Source organism: Symphalangus syndactylus, chromosome 10 (assembly GCF_028878055.3).
Source record: "Symphalangus syndactylus isolate Jambi chromosome 10, NHGRI_mSymSyn1-v2.1_pri, whole genome shotgun sequence".
Classification (NCBI taxonomy): Eukaryota; Metazoa; Chordata; class Mammalia; order Primates; family Hylobatidae; genus Symphalangus; species Symphalangus syndactylus.
In genome coordinates this window covers 9,218,795-9,233,350 of record NC_072432.2, presented here as the reverse complement: position 1 = coordinate 9,233,350, position 14,556 = coordinate 9,218,795, and the positions used below count along the sequence as shown (strand labels likewise).

The 14,556-nt window shown below is 43.2% G+C and overlaps 1 long non-coding RNA gene across 2 annotated transcripts; it reads right to left on the bottom strand.

The window, feature by feature from the left end:
• Nucleotides 1-12,275: 12,275 nt before the first annotated feature.
• On the bottom strand, nucleotides 12,276-14,338 carry LOC129491488 (uncharacterized). Of its 2 annotated transcripts, XR_008660563.2 has the most exons (3): nucleotides 14,106-14,338; nucleotides 12,670-12,776; nucleotides 12,276-12,356 (listed from the first exon to the last, which is right to left on the bottom strand). It is a non-coding gene; the product is annotated as an uncharacterized lncRNA (long non-coding RNA). The 2 variants fall into 2 exon arrangements; XR_008660564.2 differs by lacking the exon at nucleotides 12,276-12,356 and having other exon boundaries at nucleotides 12,667-12,776.
• Between the last annotated feature and the right edge of the window lie 218 nt (nucleotides 14,339-14,556).

The window sequence follows — 14,556 nt, the reverse complement described above, 5'->3', positions numbered from 1 at the left end:
TTTAACTGTGCTTTAACTAGGGGGTGCAGCTTTGGCCTATGGGCTAGAAAGGTTGGTTAGGAGGTTAGCATTGATGATGCGAAAAATGGTCAAGATGGTAACGTGGCCTTCTGCAGGAGAGGGGGAGATGGACGCTGTCATTGCACTGTAGGTTGCCTGGGATCCCGCCCAAGGGGTCTGAAGCCAGCTCCAGCTGCAGCACAGAGAACAGCTCTTGAGTGTCTAGGGAATGGGGCTTGCTGCCACTTTGGCTGTGCATCTGAGGGAGAGTGCTTTGCTAGGTGGATGTGAGTTAAGTGAGGAGAAGTAGGGAGGTACAACTCCAGCATCTACGCAGTCTCCTTGCCAGTGAGTCCCGTTTCTCATCCATGTAATGCTGGTCACAGACAAGCAAAGAAGGAAGCATTTTGGAGTCAGGGTTACTTCAAGCTGCGTTCGAATCCTATAAAAGTGACTTATTTCTGACTATAGATCATCAGCCTGGCAGGTCCAGCTCAAGGACCTTCCATGGAGCAGCCATGCTGGTGAGGCAGTCGGAACCTGCCTGCAGGCCTGAGAGCCTCCTTTAATAGAACTACAAAAGTCAACGTCACTCAAATGCCGCTCTGTGTCTGCATGGGGGAAAAAGGGGTTACCCTTAAAAAGCTAAATGGCAAATAATTAAGAAAGATTGTAAACAAATGTTAGTTTGATAAAGATAATAAAATTAGGCCACAGTAACTTTGAGAGCAACTGGATGGTAAGAAATCTTTCTTTTAAAACGCTGCACAAATTACATTCAGTTCTCTCAATGAAATTATCAATATCATTTTTCTAAGTCTAGGAGTCTCCAGAGACTTGACATGGAAACCTCGTATCCATGTGATAGATTTATTTTATTTTTTTTTTTTTGAGACAGAGGCACGCTCTGTCGCCCAAGTTGGAGTACAGTGGTGCAATCGCTGCTCACTGCAGCCTCCACCTCCCAGGTTTGTGATTCTCCTGCCTCAGCCTCCCAAGTAGCTGAGATTACAGGTGCGCAGCACCATGCCTGGCTAATTTTTCTATTTTTTAGTAGAGACGGTGTTTCACCATGTTGGCCAGGCTGGTCTCGAACTCCTGACCTCAAGTGATCCACCCACCTCGACCTTCTAAAGTGCTAGGATTACAGGCGTGAGCCACTGTGACTGGCCCGTGTGACGGATTTTAGATGATGATGGTATTAAAGGGATTTTTGTTTCCCTGGGATTTCTTTTATACATCCACTTACTACTGTAAGTTTCCTTTTTTTTCACACTTCTTTAAACATAATTCCTCCACCTGTTCCCCACACATCACTCCCTGCTTTTCTACACACAAGCAGTGTTTGGTTGTTTCCATTTTGCCCCCTTTCCCACGACTCAACCTCTTCTGTTTCACTTTGTCTTCCTCCTTTCCTGTAATATGGATCCTGTTTTATTTTGGAGGTGGAAGATGTGGTTGGGTCTGACGTTTTATTTTGCACGTGGAAGAAATCGTTGGCTCTGCTGTATCCTCCGGTTACCACCTTGAACTCTCTTTCTGCTTTGTTTTGTTGTTGTTTTCAGTAAAGGATGATTTGCCTTTGCTATTTCTCTATTACTCATTCCCAGCAGGTGAGCACAGCGGACCCCATGTTTTCTGCTCCAAGCAGCTGCCTGAACAGCATTACCCCTGCTCATCAATCAGCATCTCCAGCACTCCCTCAATTTGCACTGCACCCCAGGCCGCCCAGCCCCGGGACATGATGACCCTGCCAACATCCTCCTGCCCGCAGTTTCTCCTCCTCTACTCCTTCCTGAACCCCACTTATCTGAAATTTCCCCACATCATGATAGTCTCTGGTTTTCTTTATCTAATTTGAATGCAAATGACTGCCGCATTTCACAATTTCAGCAATTTGTATTAAGGAATATCAGGAATGTCTTTGCATGACAAGCATCTTATAAAATCAAATGTTTACCATAAATGATGGAAAATTCATCTACAACCATTTTTACATCATCAATGCTAACCTCCTTATAAAGCTTTCTAGCCCATAGACCCAAGTTGCACCCATGAATTAAGACATGGTTAAACTCCAATTAACAGGAAAAGAGTATTCTCTTTGTTTAATTTAACATGGCCAGGTGTGGTGGCTCATGCCTGTAATCCCAGTACTTTGGGAGGTAGAGGTGGGTGGATCACCTGAGGTCAGGAATTCAAGACCAGCCTGACAAACATGGTGAAACCCCATCTCTACTGAAGACAAAAAATTAGCCAGGAATGGTGGTGCATGCCTGTAATCCCAGCTACTTGGGAGGCTGAGGCAGGACAATCACTTGAACCCAGACAGTGGAGGTTGCAGTGAGCAGAGATTGTGCCATTGCACTCCAGCCTGGGCAACAAGAGCAAAACTCTGCCTCAAAAAAAACAAAAACAAAACAAAACGAAAAACAAAACAAACAAACAAAAACCATTAAGGAATGCTAATATAGCACATATATCATCAGTCATTTTGTCAATATGTAGTCATAAGTTTCAAAGTGTGAAAGTGACTGGCCCTTATGATTTAATCAAAGGAAAACACATCTGTGTGTTTGGAGATTCTGTTAACTTGCTGTCAGCTCCATGACCTCCCTTCCTCCTTGGGATCTAGGATGCCAAAGCTGGGACCTGCAAGCTGCCTGCAGTACAGGGCACCAGATGGGCCCACAAGCTGGAGGAGGAAGAAGGGCTCTGGGTCCTTCATGTTTGCTTCCTGGGGCTTGTTGGCCTCTCCTTCTGTGGCCATCACAATGGTCACACTGCTTCCTCTGGGCAGGAGCTGGCTCCAGCGTGGAGCTTATCCTTCCAAAACCACCTTTATTACACACCCGTTCCCATGACTCCAGCTGCAGTCACTGGGACCCCCTCCCGGAACCCCTGCTCTGAGCTCAGAGACACTGACTACACCAGGGAGCACCTCCACTTCAGACCTGCAGGGTCCCTTCTCTATGTGACTAAGCATCAATAATTTCCACCACTTCCCTTTGTCCTGCTGCCCTGAGTGTGACAGCTGCTTCTTGCGATTGCTACCTGCACAGCACCTCAGGGCTCTCTTTTTCTCTTTCAGTTAACAATTATATTGATAGTTCACGCTTCTTGTATTGAATGCTCTCTGCTCCAATAACTGAAATGGTTTCCGTCTCCGCATAGGATCCTTCAAACTTGTCTTAAAAATAGTGATTATGGGCCAGAGAAGCCATTGCTTGAGAAGTGGGTATCAGGCTTCATCCATAAGACCTTTCCTCATAATTTTTCTTGACCAAGAGCTTACGAAAGTGCATTGACTAATGGGGCATAATTGATCACTAAAATCTACAGCAGCATTTTCATAAATGCTCAATCAAATTCAAGTGCAATTTTCCAATTTTTACTGCAGGTGTGGACTCTGGGGAGCCCTACATGGGTCTCCACTTTGGAACCAAAGCTTTTGATATGGTTTGGCTGTGTCCCCACCCAAATCTCATCTTGACTTGTAGCTCCCATAATCCCCAGGTGTCATGGGAGGGACCCAGTGGGAGGTAATTGAATCCTGGGAGTGGGGCTTTCCTGTGCTGTTCTCATGATAGTGAACAACTCTCATGAGATCTGATGGTTTTATAAAGAACAGCTCCCCTGCACACACGCTCTTGCCTGCCACCATGTAAGACGAGACTTTGCTCCTCCTTCACCTTCCGCCATGATTGTGAGGCCTCTCCAGCCATGTGGAATGTGAGTCGGCTAAACCTCTTTTTCTTTATAAATGACTCAGTCTCGAATATTTCCTCATAGCAGTATGAAAATGGACTGATACAGCCTGTTTCCCTCGTGTGGGAAGTGTTGTCTGGTGTTTGCTTTCATTTGGGTCCTTACAGCGTTTGTCTTCAATTGACGAGAGCTGGTGGGCTCAAGGCCACACCCTGCTCCTTGGGAGCAGCCAGCAGCCAGTGACAGGTCCCTTCAGGGGTGCAGAGTTCTTGTCTGGGCTTGTCTGGGAGCAGCTCTGAAGCACCATCCCCATTTCCGAGTTCTCTGTGAGATCAACTGGGTCCTCTTTGGCAGGTGTTCCAAGGTCTAGTTCTTCCCTCCTCCCAGTCTTGCTTCACTCACCCCCAATGGGTGTTGCTCCTGCTCTTCACCCATGTCTGTCTCACACCTGGCTTCCTGAGTCCACCTCCTGTGGCATCTAAACTATGCCTGAATGGTGTTCCCAAGAGTTGTTACTTCTCCCCATCAAACAACCTGAAGGAGACTGCATGTGGAATGCGGTCATACCTGCTCGACAAATGCTAACACTAAACTTATGAGTTGCTACTCAGTCAATAGTTTCATCTCTGAAATCACCTTTGCAAAAATTACATCAGTGAGAAAAATTATAACAGTAAGGGGAGCTAACCGCCCCTACCCCTCTTTCCTTTCCCTTAATTATTCCTGGGTTATTGAGCCAAGCTGACTTTGGAAGGCATTTGGGCCACAGTGTAAATAATAATAGGCCTTATCCAAAACTCAACGGCTTTTATAAAGCTAATGGGAGGCTGTCAGTCTAGAGGGAAGAGAGGAGCCAAGTCCTGCTAAGGTGCAGACATGAAGGATTGTTGGCCATTATTCCAGAAGTTATAAGATGCAACTTCCCCAGTATCTCCTGCAAGTAACACCACTCTTGTAGATGGGCCTTTTGAGATTTTTCAGGTTTTTTACGTGTCTAAGACTCATGGTTCCACCTGGACCTGCCAGCACCTCTCCTGTGGCCCCACCCAGAAGCAATTCAGCCTGCGGGAGGACAGCTTCAAAACCCTATGATTTCATCTCTGCTCCAGTCAATCAGCAGCACGCACCTGTTACCTGAACACCCCCACCCCTTTCTCAAACTGTCTTTGAAAAACCCCTAACCAGCCAGGCACGGTGGCTCATGCCTGTAATCCCAGCACTTTGGGATGCCAAGGCAGGTCGATCACCTGAGGTCAGGAGTTTGAAACCAGCCTGGACAACATGGTGAAACCCTATCTCTACTAAAAAATACAAAAAAAAAGCCCAGTTTTGTAGCACATGCCTGTAATCCCAGCTACTCAGAAGGTTGAAGCACGAGAATAACTTGAACCCAAGAGGTGGAGGTTGCAATGAGCCAAGATCGTGCCACTGCACTCCAGCCTGGGTGACAGAGTGAGACTTTCAAAAATAAAAAAAAAGAACAACAACAGAAAAAGAAAAAAGAAAACCCCTATCCTATGAGAGGTGATTTGAGTACAAACTCCATCTCCCACATGGCATGGCTGTCCTCATGTCTACTAAATGTTTTTTCTTTACTACAATGCCATGGTCTTTCTTCATGCACCAGGCAGGAAGAAACCCCTTGAGTGGTTTCATCTTCAGGAGAAAAAGAATAAGCAGAATATCTAAAACCGAGAAAAAATAGAAAGGAAAACACAGATCATAGAACCTCACCAAAATAAATGTTGCAAGGAATTACAAATGCCAAGTGTGGTTAATAACAAATGAGAGAAAGCCTGGATAGATGTTTGACCTTAGAAGTTATCAGACAAAAGAACAGACAGAAGTCATTTGGAATATATCCATACCCCTTGCCCCTGCCACGAAGCAGGGGACCCCAGACTGGAAGGAGCTCTCCACAGGGACAAGGGCGGATGGAGGATAAGGCTCAAGGAAAGAAACTGGAAAGAGAGAGAGATGCTATCAGCCTCATTCCAGAGTTACAGAACGCGGATGAAATAAATGCACCTGACGACTGGTGCTATGGTGTTCGTGTCCCCATCCCCAAATTCATCTGTGGAAGTCCTGACCCCAACGTGGCTGTATTTGGAGACAGAGTCTTTACAGAAGTAATTTAGGCTAAATTTGGTTGTAAGGGTGGGACCCTGATCCAATAGAATCAATGTCCTTGTGAGAAGTGACAGGAGAGAGCTTGCTTTCTCTCCACTATGTGAGGACACGGTGAGAAGGCAGCTATCTGCAAGCCAGAAGAAGAGCCCTCTCTGGAAACCAAATCAGCAGGTACCTCCTGCCTCCAGAATTGAGAGGAATCAATGCCTACTATTGCAGCTGCTTAGACTGCGATATTTTTTTACAGCAGAAACACAATTTGTTAAGTGGTTACTACATTAATTCTGTTTGCATAGTGAAATTCCAAGATTAAAAACTAAATATTGACACCATCAGGACATTATCTTCAAATTCCTGAGCTTTGCAGCCCTTTCTGAACTGAGGGTTCCTGACTCTGAGTCCTAAGCTCTCTCTGGAAGTTGGGATCTTAGTATGACTTAGATTTCTGCTGGCTAAATGCTTGCCAGGATTACAGAATCAAACAGTAGTCCACCTTGGCAAAATGCAAAGCAACTCATCAAACTATAAGACATATAAATGATCTTATGGCAGTTCTGAGAAATATTATTCATTTCCTAATAGTCACTAACATCTACTGAGTCCTAAGGATGTCACTCCAAGTGTATTACTATGTTTAACAATAGCCTTTTTGAACAGGAAATATGCTACCTCTATTACAGAGATGAGTAAATAGCCTGTGGTACGAAGAAGTTAGGGGAATTTCTCAAGGTCAAAGAGCTCATCAAGGGTTGATTCAGGATTAGAAAGCAGAGAGTCTGACAGGGGAGTCAGCCGATTCCGTCATCCTCCTGGGGTGCTCCTGGTCAGCCGTTTTCTCCGGAGTCACCCTGTCACCCTGGGCTTGCTTCTGTTGCTGTGAGTCTCCAGCACACCTGGTGTCTATCATGAAGAGTTTTCACACAGGGAAGTAACTCCAAACTTCACCTTGCATAACTAAACCCTAGCCAAGGACCCACAAAATAGGGGAGAGTCTTCTTTTCCCTTTCCCGTAGTGTTTACACGGAACAAACACAAAATAATGGCTTAATAATCTCAACAAGTGAAAAGTATCCATCCAAATGAATGCTAGGCTTGGGTGATTTGAAACGTAGACTGGCCTCACTGAACCAACTGTTTACTAGCGTTCCCTCTTTCTTTGCTTTATGAAAATGCTATATTCGTTTTAGTACTTTAAGAACGATAGTACTGACTAATATTAATTTTTAATCAATATGACTGGGAGAAAAATATACACACATTTCTCATAGAAATATATACAGCCATCCTGGGTAAAGGAAGTGGATCGGTCAGGAATCCCAGGTATAGCTAAATCTGCAGGCATGTACAAAAAGTCAGCTGTTGATAAATGCGAATTTTGCCTGCCTCCAGTGCTATATTTTGGATCTGTGATTTGCTGGAAAAAATCCCTGTAAAAGGGGGACCCATGCAGTTCAAGCTGGCCTTGTTCAAGGGTCACCTGTACATTCACTTGTGTGTGTCATAGGCACTAATACGTTACTTTCTCCATTAAGATTTCCTGTACTTTTATTTGGAAGAAAGTTTATTTCTGGGTTTTTTTGTTTGTTTTTGTTTTCATTTTGCTTGTTTTGTTTTTCTTTCTATCTTTCTTTCTTTCTTTTTTTTTTTTTCTCTTTGAGACAGAGTTTCACTCTGTGGCCCAGGCTGTAGTGCAGTGGAAATGATCCCAGCTCACTGTCACATCTGCCTCCTGGGTTCAAACAATTCTCCTGCCTCAGCCTCCCAAGTAGCTGGGATTGCAGGTGCATGCCAGCATGCCTGGCTAATTTTTATATTTTTAGTAGAGACAGGGTTTCACCATGTTGGCCAGGCTGGTCTCAAACTCCTGACCTCAAGAGATCTGCCCACCTCGGCCTCCCAAAGTGCTGGGATTACAGGCATGAACCACCACGCCCAGTGGAAGACAGTTTATTTCTAAATCCCAACTCTCTATATGATACTCTATCAACAGAAAACATTGAAAATCATAATCTGTTTGAATTGGACATTCAGTTTTAAGTAATTCAAAGAATGCTTGCATTATTTATTTTTATGGTGCCTTGCCAGATTTTTTCACAACTACCTGAAACTATCATCTATAAAAGGGTTCCCCTAAAAATTATATGTAGGTATTTTATATATATGTGCATGTGTAAATATAGGTATATATCTTAACACATGCATAGAGCCTGCAGAGATTAAGCAACTGCAGACTGGCTTGTTGTAAGCATGCAGACGAGTCTCAGGAATGACAGTACTCAGTGTTTACTGAACACCTGGCATGTGTTAGGTATTGTTCTAAGCACCTTATTTTCATCCATTCACACGCTCCTTAGCACATGACGATGGCATTGCTTTCATCCACATTTTTGGTACATTCATATGAGTTTTTCTTTGACCTTTGAGGGCATCTTCCATGGCCACCAAGCCAGCATTAGAAAGCTGGCCGCTTCCTTTTTCAAAGGAAAATAACTTGGTTACCATTTTATTGTCAGTTTTAACAAGGTCAAGTAGACTCATTATGATTCATTCTGAAGTTGATGCCATTGAGTGAAATTATTCAGCATAAAAATAAAAGCGAAAGTAATTATTTGATTGCGTCTGTTTATGAGAAACTACAACCTCTTGATTCTTAGAATATTATACAATCCTCTTCACAATGAGACGATATACAAGGAAAACCCAGGGAACAAAATCCCCTAGAAAACCCTAAATTTTTTTTTAGAACTTTCAAATATATTCTTCCTCCAAAACATAATCTCAGAAGAATGAATTGCCTTTGGAAGACTTCCACACAGGGAACACTGCTGTTATAACGTAGCAAGTAGTAAAGTGCCATCAGGCTTCTAAAGTAAAGGAGAACAGAAAAGCAGAAGGCAATTTTGTTTAAGAAAACAACTGCACTTGTTACACAATAACATAACAAAAGGAAATGAGACCACACTCTCTTAGAGAATTCTGAAGCCTTAATTACACTGTAAATTTTGGGAATTAATATGGTACAGGCAGCTTCTAAACTCATTCACAGGTCAGTCACTGACTTTCTGATTAGAGCATTAACCTGTCTCTGATAATCAGCTATAATTCCGTTATGTATTTTTCCCAACAATATGAATCATATTGATCCTAAGGCTCAGAGAAGATTTCAATAAGCTGAAAGGAATTTGGTAACGATAATGTGAACAGATGAATTTTGCATCTTCCCTGATCTGTCCCACCTCTGTAAGAAGAAAGTATGCTGCATTTGATCATTGAAAAGGACCCAAGAGATTCCAGTCAGCCCAGTCTCTTTATCTTACAAGGAAGCCAAATTCAACTAAGACTGGACCGACCTGGCAGGGTGGCTCACATCTGTAATCCCAGACTTTGGGAGACTGAGGTGAGAGGATCACCTAAGGTCAGGAGTTCGAGACCAGCCTGGCCCACGTAGTGAAACCCTGTCTCCACTAAAAATACAATAATTAGCCGGCCGCGGTGGTGGGTGCCTGTAATCCCAGCTACTTGGAGGCTGAGGCAGAGGAATCGCCTGAATCTAGGAGGCAGAGGTTGCAGTGAGCCGAGATGACATCACTGCACTCCAGCCTGGGGGACAGAGTTAGACTCCATCTCAAAAAAAAAAAAAAAAAGAAAAAAAAAAAGCTGGATAGCCTTAATCTTATACTAGAAGAAAAACCCCAAATATGCCCAGGCTAAAGTCATCTGGGGACCCATTGTTTTGGGTGGTGGCCTCTAATTATGGCTTGAACAAATTTGAGAAAAATCTGTGTTTTGGGGAGTTTCCCGTTGGAGGTGAGGCTCCTAGACCAGGTACTGGTCACCCCTGAAAGCTCATCAGCCAGGCAGAGACTCAACTCCCACCCAGGCCTGCTGAGCCAAAATCTGCCTTTCAACAAGGCCCGCGGGTGATCACTGTGTGAATGAAAGGTTGGAAACACTGGCTTAGGTGATACTGCTAAGATTGAGATCAGAAAAGGACTTGTTTTTCTCTAGGGCTTTCCATTTACAAGTCAGCTGACTATTCAGGGAACCACACTGACGGAAGCTCTCAGAAGCTTTTGTCTCTGATCGGAAAACACTACCTCAGCCAGGATTCAGGTCAGGAGATGGAAAGGTGATGGGCAGAAGCTGGAGGAGCTGGAGGAGCTCCCTGACAGGGGGGATGCACTTCCATGGATGCATCTTCGTGCGGATACAGAGGAATCTGGAGCTTTCTGACCCTCGAGATCGAATTGATAAAGAAGGAAAATCAGTAAAATGTAACAATGGCCATGTACATCAATAAAATGTAACTACAGATATAGCAAAATGAAGGTACTCCATGATCAAATGTGGCACACTCTCTTCTTGTAGGCATGGGACAAATCAGAAATGATGAAAGAAATGCATCACTTCAAGTTTTCTAATGCAGGTGACTTCTAACATCTCTAATTTTTCAACAACTCGACACAGTAGGTGGTATTTTCCTTATGTTACAGATGAGGAAACCAAGGCTCAGGGGAGTCGAGTCAGGGCCCCAATTCACACGGCTACTAAATGTCTGAGCTGAGGTTCACACTTACCTGTCTGACTGCCTAAAACCCACACTCTAAGGCATCCTGAGTTTACATTTGACACCAACTTTAGTTCATTGTTGACCCTTCCCCCAAAGCAGTACATTTTTTTTTTACGTTTGCCAAGTACTAGGTTGTATTTGCATACCAATCCCTTTTAGTGCCAAACTTAGGAGGGAAACCTCATTTATTAGTAAATATTTCCTTAAAGGAGGACATATTCAAAAGGCAAGTGAAAAAGCAGGCTTCTGACATGGCTTGTTAAATGGGTCAGGGTGCAAAGAAGCAGATGTGCACAGTGGAGTGCATCGTCTCCAGGCATCTTGCAGAAAACCACAATGCCATGGGATTGTGCAGACAGCTCCCCTTCCTTCCCTCAAATCAAAGCAGTGTCCACCCTTCCTCTGTGATGGGCACCGCTTCCCTCCTTTTCCTATGTGAGCTGAAAACTCACCCCTAGAAGTCAAATATAATCAATTACACAAAACTATTTCACCGGACGTGGGTTGTGAGCTGGAGGTAAGGCTCAGTTCCATTTCTGAAGGAGTCCACAAGATTTGCTTCTCAGAGAAGAAATTAAAGTTAATGATAGGCCAGGTGCGGTGTCTCATGCCTGTAATCCCAGCACTTTGGGAAGCCGAGGCAGGAGGATTACCTGAGGTCAGGAGTTCAAGACCACCCTCACCAACATAGAGAAACCCTGTCTCTACTAAAAATACAAAAATTAGCCGGGCATGGCAGTGCATGCCTGTAATCCCAGATACTCTGGAGGGTGAGGCAGGAGAATCACTTGAACCTGGAAGGTGGAGGTTGCAGTGAGCCGACATCATGCCATTGCACTCTAGCCTGGGCAACAAGAGCGAAACTCTGTTTCAAAACCAAAAAAAAAAAAAAAAAAAAATCAGCCGGGTGTGGTGGTGCGCACCTGTAATCCCAGCTACTCTGAGGCTGAGGCAGGAGCATCGCTTGAACCCAGGAAGCAGAGGTTACAGTGAGCCAAGATCATGCCACTGCACTCCAGCCTGGGCAAAAAGAGGGAAACTCTGTCTCAAAAAATAAAATAAAATAAAAATAAAGATAATGATAAACAAATTTAAAGGCAAAAAACAAAAATCTAATAAAGTTACTTTTCTCTTTTGTTTCAGTTGGGGCAAAATAGGAAGTAGTAAAAATTCCTTGAAATCTATTTCAGAGCTGTTCCTTTGGGGCTATGAAATAAAAGACAAGACTGGTAGAAATGACTTAAAATGCAAAAATGGCAAAGGTAATGATCACTGTGGTAGGTTATAAACGACTGTGGAGATCTGGGGAGGCTAAATCATCCAGCCAACGGAAAAGTAGTCATTTGAATCTGAAGACGGTGAGCCTCTGCCTGCATGTCTCATTATTGGAATATCCTCTTATTAAATTACAATGTTTTATAACTTGTGAATAAAATTGGTATCATGTTTACTATGCAAAATCCCCGCTATTTTTCAAATGGATATATATTTAATATGAAATTGAAATGTAATATCTAAAGCACAAAGCAATAAAACCAACCCATCTAGTTTCAAACCCTGCTTAAGTTATTTTTTTGAATTCTGTATCTAATAACATAGTACAATAACACTGAAACAAGATTAACACTATGATACTATTTGTTTAGGAGACCAAGAGTGTTGCTATGGAAACCGACCTTCAGTGTGTCTATGGCAACAGTGACAGCGTTGTAAATAAAGATACTGAAAAGAGGAACCTAGTAAACTTAGCATATGAATTCTAAGAAAAAGAATAAAGAATGAGGACCCGCAGGGAGAAAAATTTTTATTTTCTTGTAAGAAAAAAAGCATTGTGACATATTTGATTAATCTCATGATAGAACTTTTAAGCTAAGTTTTCAAAACCTTCATGTGTCTCCTGCTATCTTCTGTTAGTTTCTGTCTTCTTCTTAACTGTCCAAATCATAACCTATTTATAATTAACAAAAACATTTATTGAACATTGTTTCATATGACTCAACTTCACTATGATACTATTTTAAAGGCCAACTTACTTTTTCTAAAAATGTTAACATGAAAAAAATTTCAGAAAGCATATGTTTAACTCACTTATGTTTTGAAGTCATAAAGTAATTTTTTTAAAAGACCAATCCATATTATTTACCAAACACAATTTTAAATGGGGCTATTAAAAGGAGGTTAGTTGTTTTGTTTGTTTGTTTTTGTTGTTGTTGTTTTTAACGTTGCCACCCTTTGAAATCATTATTAAAAGACACACAAACATTTATTGAGTTGTAATTTCAATCTTCTGGCTTCATTGTGTCCTGCTGGAAGGAAACAACGATGTCTTCCCTTTGCGTGTCCTGATACTGATGAGACTGCTGTGAACCTGGAAGAGGGCCACACATGGTGGAATGAAGGGATGAAGCTGTTAAAGGAATTGAATATGATAAAACAAACAACTACACAAAAAGACAACAGAATGCAAATATAATGTCAAGTGCCTGGCAATAATTACATGAGCTGGCTCAGTTATGTGGAAACTGATCTCATCTCATTTGAAAAGGCAAGAAAAGGTGACGGTTGTACACCAACTACAGCAACGCAGAGGAAGGGAGGGATGCAGATTGGGGCCCACAGCACAGGAGAGAGGTGCAGGGCTGACCTCACCTGCACTCTCCAGAGCCACCCCCTCCTCCTCCTCTCTCATGTCTCCACCCATCAATCAAGTTACACAGAGATGGACAGAGCAGTCCTTTTGGAGCCGAGCTGAGAGCCATGCTTCTCCTAAACTGTTGGTTCCCGGATTCTTAAAAGATTTTGGTAAGTAAATATTTCATGTTAATATAGGAGCATGTATCCTGGCGTTTTAAAAACTCTAGAATAGTGCTTTTTTCTTGTTTAAATTTGGAATTCTGTCATTTTTTAAGATCCCCTAAGAGGGTAACAAATAAGCATTTTGAATGAGGAGTTTAGACTAGATCCTTAGTCTTCAAATTCTGTTTCAGGCGTGGGAGACCTCTGGGGGGTGACTCCTCCTTCCCTCATAAGAACAGCTCTGCTCCCCTCACCTAAACTTCGAATGCCTTCTTTAAAGTATTGGCTTCATTGCTTACAACAGTCAAGAACAACCTTGAAAACTTCTGGAGAGGAAATCCCTTTCAGTTTTCTATTTCTGCGATTCTCTGGTTACTTTTCAACAAACAGTGAATCATAAAAGAACCACTAAGAAAGCATCCATAACCGGAGGACTTTTGGATCCCCTTCAACGTAGAGCTAAGGGTCTCTCAACTACATATCAAGGCACATTTAACAGCAGGGGACATTTATTGAACATCTATGAGTTGCTCAGAGCCGCTGTTGGCAGGTGCCAAGGCTGAGCAAGGCTCCGGTGCTCGGCTCAGAAAGGAACCCAGAAGCCATCCAGAACTGGGGTGGCTTCCCAGGGGAGTGGCCTCTGAGGTCGCAGGAGCCCACGCTCAGGGGTCCCCATGCTGGGCTTGATGCTCTGCCATCTCCGTATTGAATTCCCAAATTATTTTCTCATGGAACTTGGGTTTTTAAGTGAAGTCTGTGGGGACAAGGAAGCATACGCGTGATCAGAGGAGAGAGAGGGATGGGGGAAGAAGGAGAAGATCTTTATGCACAACGAGATTGTCTTAGGTGGCTCGGGCAGCCATGACAAATACTGCAGACTGAACATCATTCAGATAGTCACCTGCAGAGCTGGCAGCTCTGCTGTAACAACAGCAATGTCCATGGTACAGTCTAGAGGTGGCCAGTCCAAGCTCAAGGTGCCAACCATTCAATTTCTGGCGAGGGTTCTCTTCCTGGCTGGTAGATGCCGCCTTCTTGCTGTGTCCTTGTATGACAGGTGGGTTTGGTGGGAGACAGATAGAGAGAGAGAGAGAGGGACGGAGGGAAGTTCACTCTCTGGAGTCTCTTCTTATAAGGACACTAATCCTACTGCATCAGGGCCCTGCCATTATGACCTCATTCTACCTTAATTACTTTCCTACCCCAAACACAATAGCACCATGGGCTAGGGATTCAATAGAGGACGTTGGCAGGCGTTGGGGAAACAACTTGGTTCCTAGCAATACTATTCAGCTTGATTTTTTAGCAGTAATATAAAATCGAAAACCGAAAATAAAAACTGGTATAACCAC